This window comes from Hylobates moloch, unplaced genomic scaffold, assembly GCF_009828535.3.
Source record: "Hylobates moloch isolate HMO894 unplaced genomic scaffold, HMol_V3 SCAFFOLD_20, whole genome shotgun sequence".
NCBI classification, from domain to species: domain Eukaryota; kingdom Metazoa; phylum Chordata; class Mammalia; order Primates; family Hylobatidae; genus Hylobates; species Hylobates moloch.
Genome location: NW_026652295.1, coordinates 54,508,791 through 54,526,891, shown reverse-complemented (window position 1 = coordinate 54,526,891; position 18,101 = coordinate 54,508,791). Strand labels below are relative to the sequence as shown.

Sequence of the window (18,101 nt, the reverse complement as noted above, 5' to 3'; positions counted from 1 at the left end):
CATAAGTTCCAGCAAGGAATATGGTTTCATAGAATATTCTAGGGTGGGTAGATAGTTGACAAAAAAGCAAGAGTTAGTCACTGTCAGGCAGCTGATATGAAAGCTGGTGAACTCCCAGCCCTGCTGAAGCTGGGGTTCTAGAATGAAGATGGGGACATAGAGTCAACAAATCCAGGTGTGGTAATGAGACAACTGGTGAAGAGGGTGACAACAAAACCAGTGTCAGGATAGGAGAAGCAGTGAAGGAAGGTGGGGCTGGAGTCTTGGGCAGTAGCAGTGGCTGAACTCCTCATGGAGGCTCTTGAGCCAGTAAGGCCTGTGCATCCCTCCACACCCAGCCTAGGGTAGCTCTGTAAGTGTCCTGGCCTTCTCAGGTGTGGCCTTTATATTGTTATAAGGCAGCACCATTGTCCTTTTCTAACGTGGTGTCCTGTTGGCCACAATGCCACCTTTCCTCAGAAACTCAGGGCTCAGCTGGGAGCTGGTCTTCATCTCCTTCTCACATCCTGAGCACGTTGTTCTGTGTGCTCTGATTTTTCTTTCCTTGGTTCTGGCTCATGGGCTTTTTACCAAGGCTGGGGCTTAGAAAATGCCATCTTAAAACTTGTAAAGTTATTTTATGACTGCAATGATTTTATGTTGCTTTGGCATTAGAAAAAAGTGTCTGTATGGCTCATCTCTATGCTGTGGGGAGCCTGTTGTTGTTTCTTGTGCCAACATAGGGGAGCCATCAAGATTTGGCTTGAAAATGTCTTTGTAAATTATTGAAACAGAGCTGCCCTTCTGTGGGGGTAACTCTGTGGCAGGCACATGTGGAGACTGTGCGAAGGCCAAGAGAATGTCTGACTCAGTAACCAGGCCAACAACAATGGAAAGAAGTTAAATTCCTTTACAGAAAAGGATCTGTTTATCATAACCAACTGAAAAAAAAGTACATATTTAGAAATGAGGGTTTATTTTTCATGATTCAATAAAACAAAGGCTAAGTAGAATTTGGTATCTATGCAGAGAAATATGAAATGGTAGGAATATTTACTCATTCAACAAACATGCATTTTATATAGAAAATAAGGGACATACAGATATGTGTTAACTAACAGTTACTGAGGGCTTAGTGTGTAACAGGCATTATTTTATGTCACTCATTTAACAATTCTATGAGGTAGATGTTATGATTCCTATTTTATGGATAATGAAACTGAGCCCCAGAAAGGATATATAACTTGCCTTAGGTTACCTAGTTGTTTGGGGTAGAGTTTAGGATTTGGATCTAGGTGGCCTGCCTCCAGAACCCAAGCATGTACCTCTACCATCTGTTACTTTCCTGTAGTACCTGGTCACTAGGAAATCACAGTCGAGTCAATCAACAGACATGAAAACAAGCAATTATAATGCATGTTCTGTGCTTTGAAAGTACTGTTCTAGAGTTATACACAAGGCATTATGGAATCATCTTGGATCTCCAGAAATATTTACAGATAAGCAGACACCTGAGATGAGCCCTGAGAGATAAGGAGGAATTTACCAAGTACAAAGTAGAAGTAGGTATCTTCTGCATGAGAAAAACATATATAAAAGCACAGAGATGTGGGAGGGTATGGCATTCTCAGTGAACAGCTTGAGGTGGTGCTGGCACATGAGACTGGTGGGTTGCGTAGAGGCCAGATTAGAAAGGGCTTGTACATTATGCTAAACATTTGAACTTATTTTCTGTAATAGGGATCAGTTGAAGGTAGGGAATAGGTGAATTGTTTCTCTTGCCCGGAGTCTAGCTAATTCTTTGCTTCTTCTAATCTCCCCATGTGGATCAGGGTTGAGAAGTAAGTGACTATCATTAAAGTTTAGAAACTCTCAACCATCATTATTCTCTCACAAGCCCTCTACATAACTGCCTTGGTTAATAAGACATAGTCTTTATGCCTCTGTGACTTTGAACCTGCTGTCTACTTTGCCCTTGAATGTTTATCCTTATTCTTTGTTTGCCTGGTAAACTTCAGTTCATCTTTTGAGACTGACTCATGCTCGGATAGGTCAGGTGAAGTCTTTTCTGATCCTTCCTATCAGAGTGAGGTGCCCTTAGTTTTGATTCTCAGCACTAGGTACAAACCTCCAACATAGCAGTTACCCCAGCAAAAAAGGAGGTCTCTGCAGTAAGAGACCTCACGTGGTCCCTGCAGTAAGAACCCTCACGTGGGTTCAAATCCTGCTCTGTGTATCTGCAGGAAACAGCACATTAAAAGGGTTTAACTGAAGAGAGTTTACCGAAGGCACTATTTACAGAAATGTGGGCAGGGCTAAGGTGCTTCCTCAGCCTATAGGTGGAGCCTACTTACCTTCAACTCCTGGTCTAAGGGGCAGCAGAGGGCAGCGGTCTTAATGGATCCTGGTAGGAAGAGCTGGAGCCATGGAAGAGCCCTTCCACAAGGATGGTGCCTGAGGGATGCAGCTACTGCCAGAACCTAGTGAGTCAGGAGGGAGCAGGGTGAATAAATATACTGCTCTCTTAGTTCCTGCTCCCAGTAGTACCTCCTGTTGACCCAACCTACGTAGAAGCCAGAGGGCAAAGGAACTTGGGTGATGCAGATCACAGCCATTAGTCTCCCAGGGACTGAGCAAGGAAGAGATGGACAGACAATCTGAGAGGGTGAGAGTGACAGCAGAGAATAAAAACATACCTACCTGGTGGCCGAGCATGGTGGCTCACTCTTGTAATCCCAGCACCTTGGGATACCAAGGTGGGCAAAACACTTGAGGCCAGGAGTTTGAGACCAGCCTAGCCAACATGACAAAACCCCTTCTCTACTAAAAATACAAAAATTAGCCAGGTGTGGTGGCACATGCCTGTAATCCCAGCTACTCGGGAGGCGGAAGCAGGAGAATCACTTGAACCAGGAGGCGGAGGTTGCAGGGAGCCAAGATCTTGCCATTGCACTCCAGCCTTGGCAATAGAGTGAGACTGCATCTCAAAAATAAATAAATAAATAAATAAATAAATAAATAAATAAATAAAAACAAAACCCTCCCAAAAAAACCACTTGGTATTCTTTGCCAAGATATTTCAATTCTCTGAGAATCAGTTTCCTTATTATAAAGTGATAATAAGGGAAAGGACACCCTTCTCAACAAATAGAAAAGTTTGGGCTAGCCACATGCAGGAGAATGAAACTGGATCCTCTTCTCTCACCTTATACAAAAATCAACTCAAGATGGATTAAGGACTTAAATCTAAGACCTGAAACTATAAAAATTCTAGAAGATAACATTGGAAAAACCCTTCTAGACATTGGCTTAGGCGAAGATTTCATGACTGAGAACCCAAAAGCAAATGCAGTAAAAACAAAGATAAATAGTTGGGGCTTAATTAAACTAAAGAGCTTTTGCATGGCAAAAGGAACAGTCAGCAGAGTAAAGAGACAACCCACAGAGTGGGAGAAAATCTTCACAATCTATACATCTGACAAAGGACTAATATCCAGAATCTACAATGAACTCAAACAAATCAGCAAAAAAAAAAAAAAAAAAAAAAAATCCCATCAAAAAGTGGGCTAAGGACATGAATAGACAATTCTCAAAAGACGATGATATACAAATGGCCACCAGACATAGGAAAAAATGCTCAACATCACTAATGATCAGGGAAATGCAAATCTAAACCACAAGGTGATACCACCTCACTCCTGCAAGAATGGCCATAATCAAAATATCAAAAAACAGTAGGTGTTGGCGTGGATGTGGTGATCAGGGAACACTTCTACACTGCTGGTGGGAATGTAAACTAGTACAGCCACTGTATTAGTTTGTTTTCATGCTGCTGATAAAGACATATCTGAGACTGGGAAGAAAAAGAGGTTTAATTGGACTTACAGTTCCACATGGCCGGGGAGGCCTCAGAATCATGGGAGGTGAAAGATACCTCTTACATGGTGGCGGCAAGAGAAAATGAGGAAGAAGCAAAAGCAGAAACCCCTGATAAACCCATCAGATCTCATGAGACTTATTCACTATCGTGAGAATAGCATGGGGAAGACCAACCCCCATGATTGAATTACCTCCCACTGGGTCCCTCCCACAACACGTGGGAATTCTGGGAGATACACTTCAAGTTGAGATTTGGGTGAGGACACAGCCAAACCATATCAGCCACTATGGAAAACAGTGTGGAGATTCCTTAAAGAACTAAAAGTAGGACTACCATTTGATCCAGCAATCCCACTACTGGGTATCTACCCAGAGGAAAAGAAGTCATTATACAAAAAATATACTTGTACACGCGTGTTTATAGCAGTACAATTCACAATTCCAAAATCGTGGGACCAACCCAAATGCCCATCAATCAACGAGTGGATAAAGAAACTGTGGTGTATATATACGATGGAATACTACTCAGCCATAAAAAGGAATGAATTAACAGAATTTGCAGTGACCTGGATGAGATTGGAGACTATTATTCTAAGTGAAGTAACTCAGGAATGGAAAACCAAACATCATATGTTCTCACTGACATGTGGGAGCTAAGCTATGAGGATGCAAAGTCGTAAGAATGATACAATGGACTGTGGGGACTTGGGAGGAAGAATATGAGGAGGGTGAGGGATAAAAGCCAACAGTATGGTACAATGTATACTGCTTGGGTGATGGGTGCACCAAAATCTCACAAATCACCACTAAGGAACTTACTCATGTAACCAAATACCACCTGTACCGCAATAACTTATGGAAAAATAAAAAATACATAAAGTGATAACAATAGCTACCATATAGAGTCCTGAGGATGAACTGAGCTGACATATGGAAAGAGATTTCATGGTGATGACCTGCATAGAATAAAAAATAAATAGTAGTTTCTTCCTTTGATTCCTCTTCCCCTAGACTATGAATTCTTTGAGGCCCATATCAAGGGGTCTAGAATATCTCCTGGCATCTGGCATTTGGCATTTGGCATCTGAGTGAATACTACTGACTAAGTGAGTGAATGATATATGAAAGATAGCTTATGATGAGTGGTACAACTAGTAAGCATTATAGGAATTCAGAGAACAAAGAGGGGACCCCCACCCCTAAATAGGTTGGTTAAGGCATAATTACTTTATGGAAAAGTTGGGATTGAGTTGGGCTTTAAAATATGGGTAGTGCTGGGCGTGGTGGCTCACACCTGTAATCTTAGTACTTTAGGAGGCCAAGGTGGGAGGATCACTTGAGCTCAAGAGTTTGAGACCAGCCTGGGCAACATAGGGAGACCCTATCTCTACTAAAAATTAAAAACAAATTAGCCAGTCATGATGGTGCACGCCTGTAGTCCCAGCTACTTGAGAGGCTGAGGTGGGAGAATCGCTTGAGCCTGGAGTTCCAGGTTGCAGTAAGCCATGATCATGCTGCTGTACTCCAGCCTGAGTGACAGAGCAAGACACTGTCTGAAAAAAAAAAAGGGTAGGAATTGGCTGGGTAGTAGATGCTGGGGCTGGGAAGTGGAGTAAGCAAAAGTGCTGAGAACTGACTGGATGTGGGGATTTATATGAGAGAAATACAAGATAAAGCTGGAAAAAATAGATAGGGGCCAACATACATTTCAGACAACCACTGGTTTAAGCTTTCTTTTCTGTGCTTCTGAAGACACTGCAATAGGTGAGTAGTGTGATCATAGCATGGTTTTAGGAAGATTAAACATGTGCAGGATACATCAGGAGAGCAGGACAGTTAGGTAGCTGCGGCAGCCTAGCAGTGAGGTGATTAGGGCCTGAATTTGGGCCTAACCCATGGCGTTCTGCTGACATCTGCTGATGACTGCTGGTGGGGAATCTGAGGATGGCCTCACCCTCTCTCCTGAAGGATCTGTTGGAAGAGAGGGAGATTAGAGGGCAGCAAATAGCAGTGGAGGTTACTCAGTTGCTTGGGCAAAAAACCATTCTGAGGAGTGTTTTGTTTTTTTTGAGACGGAATCTCGCTCTCTAGCCCAGGCTGGAGTGCAGTCGCGCAATCACGGCTCACTGTAGCCTCAACTTCTTGGGCTCAACCTTCCCATCTCAGCCTCCTGAGTAGCTTAGACTACAGGCAGGTGCCAGCATGCCTGGCTAATTTTTTTTTTTTTTTTTTTTTGAGGCGGAGTCTCACTCTGTCACCCAGGCTGGAGTGCAGTGGCGCAATCTTGGCTCACTGCAAGCTCCACCTCCCGGGTTCACGCCATTCTCCTGCCTCAGCCTTTCAAGTAGCTGGGACTACAGGCGCCCGCCACCACGCCCCATGCCTGGCTAATTTTAACTTTTTTTTGTAGAGGTGGAGTCTGTCTGTGTTGTCCTGGGTGGTCTTGAACTCCTGGGCTCAAGAGAACACCTCGGCCTCCCAAAGTGCTGGGATTATAGGCATGAGCCACCACATCCAGCTGGGAGAGTTCGTCAGGGCATCTTACTGCATCTCCTGTCAGTTGTCTGAGAGACTGGACGTTGTCAGAGTTGGTACTGAGAAGGCTGTTGGCTCCTTGTCTCACACGATTCCTGTGCAGGCTTCTAGAACCTTATGGCCTCTGCCGACATTTCCCTGCTTTTAATGCCATATATGAGCTTGAACTGAGGCTTTGTGTTCCCTTCTGGTTTTGGTTAGGTGCAGCCAGTAGTGCCTGCTACAGCCACCTTATTCAACATGCATCTAAAGACTGTGTCTCTTCTAAACTTACACATTTGGAGAAAATCAGTGTTACGACGTGTTGCCATGAAAGCAACTCTGATTATAGCTTGGAGATGGAGTAAAAATAAACCAGTTATGGTGATTCAGGATTACTTGAATGACTTTATATGAAGCACTCAAGGCATTTCTAGTGGCAATCTAAATAAGAAATAGGCCCATGAGTGAGAAAGACTGAAAACAGAAGTAACTGCAAAGGAGATGAGTCAGAAAGCGTGACTGTGCAGTTTTAGCTACTTTCAGTCAGACCATCCTCTTGAAGTGTTATGTGAAATGCAAATACTTTAGCATCCTTAGCTGTTTTAACCTATTTACTTATTCTGAATTTGTAAGCTATATGCAAATATACCTATAAGAATTTGTAATGGGGATCACTAATAAAAACTTAATAATATCTAGATTTTTTATTTTACTCCTTGTTTTAGATGTTTCTAAAAGTGAATAAACTAAAAATTTATCCTGATTTCCTCTCAGTACATATGTATTTGGATTTATACTGTATATTAAGATATGTCACTAGGATGCTTAGGAATTTTTTTTACCACCTTGAAACGGAAAAGATAATTAGATCCAGATCTCCATTTATTCCTTAGTATTTTCACATTACAAAGCGTTTTGTTTTGTTTCTGAATCCCAGGATTTTTAAACATCATCATCATAATAAGAACTCTTGCATTACTGCATGTTTACCTCATTGACAATACAGGGGCATTGTTCTCTGCACTGTTCTCTGTTTTTCTCTCATTTTATCTTCTCAGCGATTCTCTGGAGTCGGTGCTCACTTTCCAGGGAGGAAACGTGTCAAGGTCGTACAGCTGGTAGATCATGGAGTTAACATTTAAACTTAGGCACTCTTGGCTTGAGCCGTTTTTGAGTAAGGAATGGAGAATTCCCCATGATTACAATTCTAGTGCTAGACGTTTATCCTCGTCAGCCTTCCTGAAGTATTTTAATTACTTCGAGTCTCATTTTTCTAACTGCATAGATGGTAGATATGGATGAAATCTTTGTGTTTTTAAACTATTACATCAATTAAAACCTATCTTTAAAATGGTATTGAAAACCATAGGTAAACCTCAAACATCATTTTTGCCATCATTTTATTGGCCCCCTCTTTCTGTGGCAGAGCACCTAGGAGGTAGCAAGAAGTAAGCAAGAGTAATTTTGCCCTACTGCCTACTCACCTGAACCTGTTAATGTACAACTTTCAGACCCAAGGAGTATTTATGTGTTTGAGATTGGGGGTGAGTATGGGGAAATAACAGTTTTAGAGCATTAGGAAATAATCAAACATACTGACTCTACTCCTGTTACATTTCACTGATTCCAGTTTTTTGCACACTGCAACAGCGTTGCCTGCATTTCCTGGTGACTTAGAATCTCTGAGACTTTCTCACTGAGCTGAAAAAGCCTAATTAAAAATTGCTAGTATTCCCAGGTTATTGCCCAAGCTGCAGCTTGTTCTCCCTGCTGGCAAGATCTTAGCCTCTGAGCACCTGTTTTCTTACTTGTGGGCTCCCACCACCATCAAGCAATGGGGTTTTTGAGCCTGACAGTTTTGACTGAGGAGGTGGATGACATATGGGCCTATCACAGGTGATTGGGTGATCCTCTTTTCTGAAATGGTAAGCACAAAGGAAGAAGCAGGTTTGGATTGAGGATTGGAAAGAAAAATTTCTGATTTGGATATGTGAAGTTTGAAATAACTATTAGATATTCTTGTGTCTTGATTTCATGGAAGATGTGGGAATTATTTGTACATAGATATTATTAAATCTATAAGACTGGGTCGGATGACTCCGAAAATGAATTTGATAGAGAAGAGAAGACAGTTGAGGTCTGAACCTTGGAGTCTGCCAGTGATGAGAGTTTGGGAAGAGGACTGAGGATCCCCTATAACTTCCAACTCTTCTCTCAGAAATATAAATGCCTTAAGCAGAGATGGGTCTAGGTAGCTCTTGCCTTTCATTTAAGGCTATTCATTTTAGGCCAAGAAAAGGCCACTCAGGTAGAGACTAGAGAAAATAGCAGGAAATGAATTCCCAGATGTACTCACTAGATTTTCCCTTCCCTGAATTCTCCCCAACTAAACCACCACTTCCTTGACCTCACCCTTCTTTTCCTTCTGTTGTGGGTTTCTGTTTTTCAGTCTTGGGGAAATTTTCTGTTTTTCTGATTACAGCTTAGGTTTTTGTTAGGCTGCAGTATATTTTAGAACATTATATAGCTTTAATTTGTAATAATTAATATTAACCAGATTTTGTCATCTTTGTAGTTGGGAACTTTTTGGAGTATAGGAAAGACTTAAGCATATATCCTTGATCTCTTGAAAATATAGCAGGGTGTTTCTGTGTTCCTTTCCTGCTTAGATTATTAAAATGGTCTTCCTTTTCCCTTTCCTTTTCAAATATGTAGGACCAGGCAGCTCTATGTGCATAACTTTAGGGCATTTCCCCTTCTGTGGAAGGCATAACTGTACAACTCATACCTTACTTTGGCTAATTAACTAGCAAATCCAAAGCTCTTAGAGGAAACATTTGTTTCCTTTTCCCCTTTGGAATTCTAGAGAATGAATTGATTAATAAAGTCAAATTTCTTTTGCTAATTATCTGAAAAGAATTTTTTTGAATGACACCCATTCAATGTACTGTCTTTGCTACACATTGCTGTACCTCCCTTTTTAGTTCATAATTAATAGAATTTTATAAAAGATTTCATTTATGGCCAGGTGTGGTGGTTCATGTCTGTAATCCCAGCACATTGGGAGGCTGAGGTGGGCGCATCATGAGGTCAAGAGATTGAGACCATCCCAGCCAACATGGTGAAACCCATCTCTACTAAAAATACAAAACTTAGCTGGGCATGGTGGCATGTGCCTGTAGTCCCAGCTACTGGGAGGCTGAGGCAGAAGAATCGCTTGAACCCGAGAGGCAGAGGTTGCAGTGAGCTGAGATCGCACTGCTGCACTCCAGCCTGGTGACAGAGCGAGACTCCATCTCAAAAAAAAAAAAAAAAAAAAAAGATTTCATTTTTTATAGGCTTGCTATAATAAATTATAGTAAGGTATAGGAATAATTAATGCACGGGGCACAGGAATGTGCAAGGTAGGTAGACTGTATTGAATGAACAGTTTAGTCTCTATAAACAACGCATGAAACCAAGATTAACTTGGTAAAGGAATTCATGTGTTCTGCTTGGAGAAAAATAAGCATGTCTTTATAACTCATGATTCTTTTTTGAGGTCAGTATTTTGACTGAAGCAAGACCTCTTGCCATTCTTTCTATGTCTTTCTTGTATGCGATGACAACCTGTTGTCTTAAAAAAAAAAAAAAAACCTTAAATTCTTTAATCTCCAAACCAAGGAAACTTAAAGAAAACATTTAGATAGTCACTTATACTTTGCAAATTTTCATGGACAACTATGGATCAAAGGACTGAAAAGAAAGCCCCTTCAAAGATGGTCTAGTTTATTATTTCACCTCTAACCAGAGTAATCCTTAAATTGCTCTGGTAAGATGGGTATAGCTTCCTTTATTTTAAAGGACACAGCCATAGCTTACCTCAGAATTCTGTTTGGAATTTAACAGCCATCTCTGCCCTGAAACAACTCCTTGATCTTTGCCCTAAATCCCATGGCTTACAATTTAAGACCATTTCTTATTGTGGTATCCTCTGTGGAGAGGATGAAGCATAGCCACCTGCTACCGTGTCACTCTCAGTCTTTGTGAATCAAAGAATGTTTTTTTTTTTTTTTTTGAGACGGAGTCTCGCTCTGTCGCCCAGGCTACAGTGCAGTGGCGCAATCTCGGCTCACTGCAAGCTCCGCCTCCCGGGTTCACGCCATTCTCCTGCCTCAGCCTCTCCGAGTAGCTGGGACTACAGGCGCCCGCCACCACGCCCGGCTAATTTTTTGTATTTTTAGTAGAGACGGGGTTTCACCGTGGTCTCGATCTCCTGACCTCGTGATCCGCCCGCCTCGGCCTCCCAAAGTGCTGGGATTACAAGCGTGAGCCACCGCGCCCGGCCGTGAATCAAAGAATGTTAAAGCTTGAGGGAATCTTAGAGCTTATCTGACTTAACAGTTTTTGTAATGCTAGATTCCTCTCTGCTTCAGTACTTTTAGTGATACAATATCCTACCATTAAATAGTTCTAATTAGCAGCAAGTTAATTGTACTTGAAAATCAATAAATTGTTTCTTTTCTAGGCCCATGGTTCTCTCTCTCTGAACCTTTTCTCCTAAGTCTAATTCTTAATTTTTCCAAACATCATTTTTGTTTTACTCTTCTAAACTACCTCCAAGTGAGTGATAAGGGTCTGATTTCTCTCAATATTTTCTCTCTCTCTCTCTTTTTTTATTTATTTTAGTTCTGAGATGATGAGTGTGGTTCAAAAAAAAAAATCAATCTATGAAAATTGAACAGAATTTAGTTTGTGCTTTGGGAGAGGAGAGTTCAGTTCTAGAAATGACAGTAATGTTTCAGGAAAATTTTTTTTTTTTTTTTTTGAGACCGAGTTTTGCTCTCGTTGCCCAGGCTGGAGTGCAATGGTGCGATCTCCGGCTCACTGCAAACTCCACCTCCTGGGCTCAAGCAATTCTCCTGCCCCAGCCTCCCGAGCAGCTGGGATTACAGGCATGTGCCACCACACCCAGCTAATTTTGTATTTTTAGTAGAGATGGGGTTTCTCCATGTTGGTCAGGGTGGTCTCGAACTCCCAACCTCAGATGATCTGCCCGCCTTGGCCTTCCAAAGTGCTGAGATTACAGGCGTGAGCCACTGTGCCCGGCTGTTTCAGGAAAATTATAGCTTTGGAGTAGTACTTTGTAGTTAAGTAGCACTTCATACTTTCAAAGAATGCTCATATTCATTATCTCCTGAACAGACACCCTGTGTGTTGGGTATGGCATATATTATTGATCCAGTTTGACAAAACTAAATCTCAGTGAGTAAGTGATTGGCCTAAGTTCATAAGGTCAGATAGAAGCAGACCTCTCTCATCCTTGCAGTCTGTTGTCTCCTGTGTTTATCCTATGTTTATTTAGCCTTTATCTCTGACAATGCTTAGAGAATTGGGTGAGAACTTCCAGGGAGAAGAATATAGATTCCATTTGACTGGAGGAATTATTCATTATCCCAATGTGGCTCATTCCTAGGGAGTAGCTTTACACCTTTGAGAGTCTGCTCACAGCCTGCATTGTCTGTGTTGGCCACCCTAGGGTGCCAATGTATTGGCAAGTCCACTTTGGTCTAATACTATCAAGCTCATGCTGCTCCTCCACACACCCTATTCACTTAGGAGTTGGTAAAGTAGATAATCAACTCTGAAACTGGGGAATACCACTGGCTAATCTACGTTGACACTTGCTACATGCAGCTCAGTATTACTAAGATTGATGAGGATCAGATACTGTCTTAGTCCATTTGTGTTGCTATAAGAGAATACATGAGACTGGGTAATTTATAAACAATAGAAATTTGTTTTCTCACTCTTCTGGAACCTAGAAAGTCCAAGACCAAGGCATCAGCAGGTTTGGTATTTGGTGAGGTGTTGTTCCTCAATGATGACACCTTGTTTCTGCATCCTCACCTGGTGGAAGGTGGAAGGCAAAGACAGCAAGAGAGAGCAAGGGAGCTCTTTGAAGCCTTTTTTGTAGTGGCATTAACCCATTCATGATGGTGAACCCCCATGACATAATCACTTCCAAAAAGGCTCTCCTCTTAATACTGTCACATTGGGGATTAAATTTCAACACATGAATTTTGGGTAGGATGCAACATTCAAACCAAAGCAGATACCTAAGCTAATATGGTGTTAAAATTAAGTTTATATACCCTTGTGCACTCTTGGTGGGAATGTAAAATGGTTCAACTGCTATAGAAAACAGTATGGTAGGTCTTCAAAAATTAAAAAATAGCATTATCATATGAGCCAACTATTCCACGTCTAAATATTGAACCCTGGCACATAAATTGTACTGCAGAGTTAGTCTCAACTTGGAAGTCAAGCCTTTTGTCCCTCACCTCGGTCAGTCATTGGTTATGGGCTGCTAGGGCTGCGGTTGTGAGGAAGCTTTAGGTTAGGGGAGTCCCTGAAGAAGAGGGCGGCTATGAGCCATTAGCAGCCAACACTGACAGTAGCCTGTATGTGAGTCCATTGGCGAGGTGGAAGGGATGCAGGCAGGACACTCACAGAAACCATCAATCACAAACTTGTTGGAGAAATGGCTGATTCCAGACCTGAAACAGAAAATATAGAATGAGCTTGGCAGCCGGGCGTGGTGGCTCACGCCTGTAATCCTAGCACTTTGGGAGGCCGAGGTGGGCGGATCACGAGGTCAGGAGATCGAGACCATCCTGGCTAACATGGTGAAACCCCGTCTCTACTAAATATACAAAAAAATTAGCCCAGCATGGTGGCACATGCCTGTAGTCTCAGCTACTCGGGAGGCTGAGGCAGGAGAATGGCGTGAACCCAGGAGGCGGAGCTTGCATTGAACCGAGATCACGCCACTGCACTCCAGCCTGGGCAACAGAGTGAGACTCCATCTCAAAAAAAAAAAAAAAAAAAAAATGAGCTTGGCACATCTTGTCAAACCAGAAAGCAAGGAAGCATCAAAGACTACTGGGATCATGTCAGCACCAGGAGTAAACTTGGAGAGGCTCCTACTGCTGTTGAAGGAAGAATGAATGATGAAATTACAATTTTACCATCTTGCAAGCCCTAATAAAATAACGAACCTAGACACTGATCATCAATGACTGCTAATACATGAGAGACAACCACACAAACGCGTCTCCTGATGAAAGTATACAAAAATACTTATAAAGTATTCTTGCTAAAAAATTGAACCTAAATCAGATCAAACTGCTAGTTCTAATTATAGATTTACATAAAATACAGGTGACAGAGGAATATGTTAAATGATAAGGTGAAGATAGTGAAGATACATTTAGGATTTAGCTAAGTTGAGGTGTGGGAAACTCTAGAACAAATACCCCCAGTTTCTTTGACAAATTGTAAGAAAAAATGTGGGAGTGATAGTCTATACAAGAAAAGAGACTTAAAAGACCTACCAACCAAATGTAACATGTATGCCTTATTTGGGTGAATAAACTGAATATAAAAAAAAAGAGAAAGTGGGGGAAATTTGAACAATGCATTTTTTTTTTTTTTTTGAGACAAGTTCTCACTCTGCCACCCAGGCTCGAGTACAGTGGCACAATCACAGCTCACTGCATCGTCAACCTCCTGAACTCAGGCAATCCTCCTGCCTCAGTCTCCTGAGAAGGTGGGACTACAGGTGTGTGCCACCAAGCCTGGCTAATTTTTAAATTTTTTTGAAGAAACATGGTCTTGCTCTGTTGCCCAGGCTTGGATATTTAATGATATTAAGACACTTATAAAAATATTTTAGGCCGGGCGCGGCGGCTCACGCTTGTAATCCCAGCACTTTGGGAGGCCGAGGCAGGCGGATCACGAGGTCAGGAGATCGAGACCACGGTGAAACCCCGTCTCTACTAAAAATACAAAAAAATTAGCCGGGCGTGGTGGCGGGCGCCTGTAGTCCCAGCTACTCGGAGAGGCTGAGGCAGGAGAATGGCGTGAACCCGGGAGGCGGAGCTTGCAGTGAGCCGAGATTGAGCCACTGCACTCCAGCCTGGGTGACAGAGCGAGACTCCATCTCAAAAAAAAAAATTTTTTTAGATTGATAATGGTATTTTGATTTTATTAAAAATAATCATTATCTTTTAGAGATGCATACTAAAATATTTAATAATGAAATAAAATCCCTCAGATTGGCTTTAAAATCGTCTGGTGGGGTAGGGGAGAAAATGTGGATAGGGGTATAGTTGAAATAGCACTGATCAGGAGATGGTGATTGTTAAAGCTGGGTGTGTAAATGGCAGTTCTCTATAGTTTTCCTTTGTTGTATAAGCATAAAATTTTCCATAATGAAAGGTTTAAGACATTAGAAAAAGAAACAAACCTTTACTTGAAGTTTGCATCATCAACGCTTTTGTTTTCCATAGAGTAAGCCTAAATTTTTGTTAATAGCATTTTGAGATTTTAGATATTTATTATTAAAAGGTTTTTAGAAAGGCAGAAGGTGGAAATATTGTTCCTATGGCCATCTCCTGATTTCTTTTTACTTCTTGTTTTCTTTTAACAAAGAACTGTTTGCTTATTTGTTGGCTTTTTACTTAGAACATTTGACAGACCATATTAGTGAATGGTGTATAAAATGTGCTTATTATTTAAAACTTAAACAAATAATATAAAATAGACAAGGAATTATATAGGCATATTCTTCTGTCTTAAAGTCTAGAACTGATTTTTTCCCCCAAGACTGCTGTTTTTGTTCTTTGCTGATTTATTGATCTGGGACTAGAATCATCATTGAAACAAAACGGACGTTAAAGGCAACATGGGCCGGGCGTGGTGGCTCACACCTGTAGTCCCAGCACTTTGGGAGGCCAAAGTGGGTGGATCACCTGAGGTCAGGAGTTTGAGACCAGCCTGGCCAACATGGTGAAACCCCATCTCTACTAAAAATATAAAAATCAGCTGGATGTGGTCGCACGCACCTGTAATTCCAGCTACTAGGGAGGTTGAGGCAGGAGGATCAGCTTGAACCTGGGAGGCAGAGGTTGCAGTGAGCCGAGATCGTGCCACCTCATTCCAGCCTGGGTGACAGAGCCAGACTCTGCCTTGAGGGGGGAGAAAAAAGCAACATGCTATCACATTGCTTGACTTTGTCTTGCTGAAATTTAAATGATAGCTGGTCTAACAATTTTTTCTCAGTAAGTAGAATTCTTCCATTTTAGTATGATTTTATTCCAGCAAATTACACATATATCTTTTCACAGAGCTCATGAAATTTTGATGATGGCCAAAATGCAAGATATTGAATTGCTTAATCGATTTGAGTTAATCTTTAATATTGCTATTACATGCCATTATGTGACTCTCTGCTCAGGAGATAGCTTTTCAGTGGTAGATTATTTGCTTTCATTTTGCTGCTTATAGTTTTAATTTTCTGTTGCTAAATAGGGAGGCAAGCCAGTGATTTATACATTTCTAACTCTGTTCATAGCTTAATTAAGAAAGTTTGAAACTATCATTAGTTAGGATACTTTAGAATTATCTGTGAATTTTATTTATATATTAGCCCTATTAGAAATAGGCATTGTTAATTGAGAATGGAGTTTAATTTTTAGCTACTTTGCCAAACACAATAAAAATACCCCATTTACTTTCTCCAAAACTGGATAGCTGGATGTGGATATCTTTCAGAAGCAATGGGGTCCTTACAGGACATGTGCTTTCATGCTACTAATTTTCATAATTTGCAGCCACAGAAAAATAATTATTTTTAAGTGGCCAGCATTCATGTTGAAAATGAGCCCATTTTTCTTGGCCATCAGAATAACCATTTCCCTTGAACTATGATAATCAGTTCTGGTGTATTGCTTTGAGCCTGTTCTCCTTCTGCATTTCAAGAAGGTTAAACATTGTTGAGCATAAACCTTTGTCCCAGGAGTTCAGAAGGGCAAAAATTATACATTCAACCTGAACATATACTTTAAAGTGGATTTCTGTGTTCATTCAGCTCTTGGAGTTTTAACTGAGAGGTGTCTGAAAAATCATTAGCCAAGTTTCTTGTGCACGCACTGCCCCCTCCCTTTGTTTGGTGCTTTTTTTGGTCTCTGTGAAATTAAATATTAGCCACCCATTTAATAAAATGTGAATGAGTTAGTCAGGCTTGAATTCTTCCACTGATGGCAAATTATGGAAATTGTGATTTTTTTTTTTTTTTTAACCAATAAAGGGAAACCACTTGGATTAAATTTTCAGATTGTTGATCTTTTGAGTTGTACTATTTCCTGTTTTTAGGAGGAAAAGGCTAAATGTGGTTGGAGAGTTTTAGAATTCTGTGGAGTTTTAGAATTATGCAAAAATTCTATGGCTTGCTCTTAAAAACTTGGGTTTTTTTAAAAACATAAAAATAAACTTTTGAGTTTGAAGATGGGAAATGGGGTGGGAAGATCAGTTAGCTGGATGTCAGGCATTGTCTGATTCTTTTATCAGTTACTTGTTTTATATTCTAATTTTCACTTGTTCTTTTCTTTGTTGTTGTTGTTGTTGTTGTTTGAGATGAGTCTCACTCTGTCACCCAGGCTGGAGTGTAATGGCGTGGTCTTGGCTCACTGCAACCTCTGTCTCCCGGGTTCAAGTGATTCTCTTGCGTCAGCCTCTTGAGTAGCTGGGACTACAGGCATGTCCCACCGCACCCGGCTAATTTTTGTATTTTTAGTAGAGATGCGGTTTCACTATATTGGCCAGTTGGTCTTGAAATCCTGACCTTGTGATCTGCTGCCATCGGCCTCCCAAAGTGCTGGGATTACAGATGTGAGCCACCGTGCCCGGCCTTATTTCTTTAGGTATACATAACTTTGAGAAAGATGGTATTTTATGCTGGGCGTTGTGGCTCATGCCTGTAATCCCAGCACTTTGGGAGGCCGAGGTGGGTGGATCATGAGGTCAGGAGATTGAGACCATCCTGGCTAACACGGTGAAACCCCGTCTCTACTAAAAAAATACAAAACATTAGCTGGGCGTGGTGGTGGGCGCCTGTAGTCCCAGCTACTCGGGAGGCTGAGCCAGGAGAATGGCATGAACCCAGGAGGCAGAGCTTTCAGTGAGCTGAGATCATGCCACTGCACTCCAGCCTGGCAACAGAGCAAAGACTCTGTCTCAAAAAAAAAAAAAAAAAAGAAAGAAAGTATTTTATATTACTAGGGACTATATTAAGTATTTCATTAATCAATATTTTAAAATATCTCTTTCACTAATTATGGAACCAGATAAGTTGAAAAACAAAACAGCACTGCTTTCTTTTTTTTTTTTCTTTTTTCTTTTTTTTTTTTTAGACAGAGTCCCTGTCATCCAGGCTGGAGTGCAGTGGTGTGATCTTGGCTCACTGCAACCTCCGCCTCCTGGGTTCATGCAATTCTCCTGCCTCAGGCTCCCAAGTAGCTGGGATAACAGGTGTGTCTCACCACGCCCGGCTAATTTTTGTATTTTCAGCAGAGACAGGGTTTTACCATGTTGGCCAGGCTGGTCTCCAACTCCTGACCTCAAGCAATCTGCCCGCCTTGGCTTCCCGAAGTGCTGGGGTTACAGGCATGAGCCACTGCGCCTGGCCTAATATACTGCTTTCTAAGAAACATACTAAAATGGTTTCTCCAAAGTAATTTCTTCATTGTGGTTCTATCTCTTATTCTGACTTTAGTAATGAGAAGAATTACATCATTTTAGAGGAAAGAGACTGTGCTTTGTGTTCTAAACCTTAGCACCAGGAAATTGTAAGATTTCAGTATATATATATATATATATATATATATTTTTTTTTTTTTTTTTTT

The 18,101-nt window shown here is 41.2% G+C and overlaps 1 protein-coding gene across 15 annotated transcripts in view; it reads left to right on the top strand.

Moving 5' to 3' along the window:
• The window catches only part of DST (dystonin), a 495,141-nt gene that overhangs the window by 54,936 nt on the left and 422,104 nt on the right, over nucleotides 1-18,101 (top strand). The window lies entirely within an intron of this gene.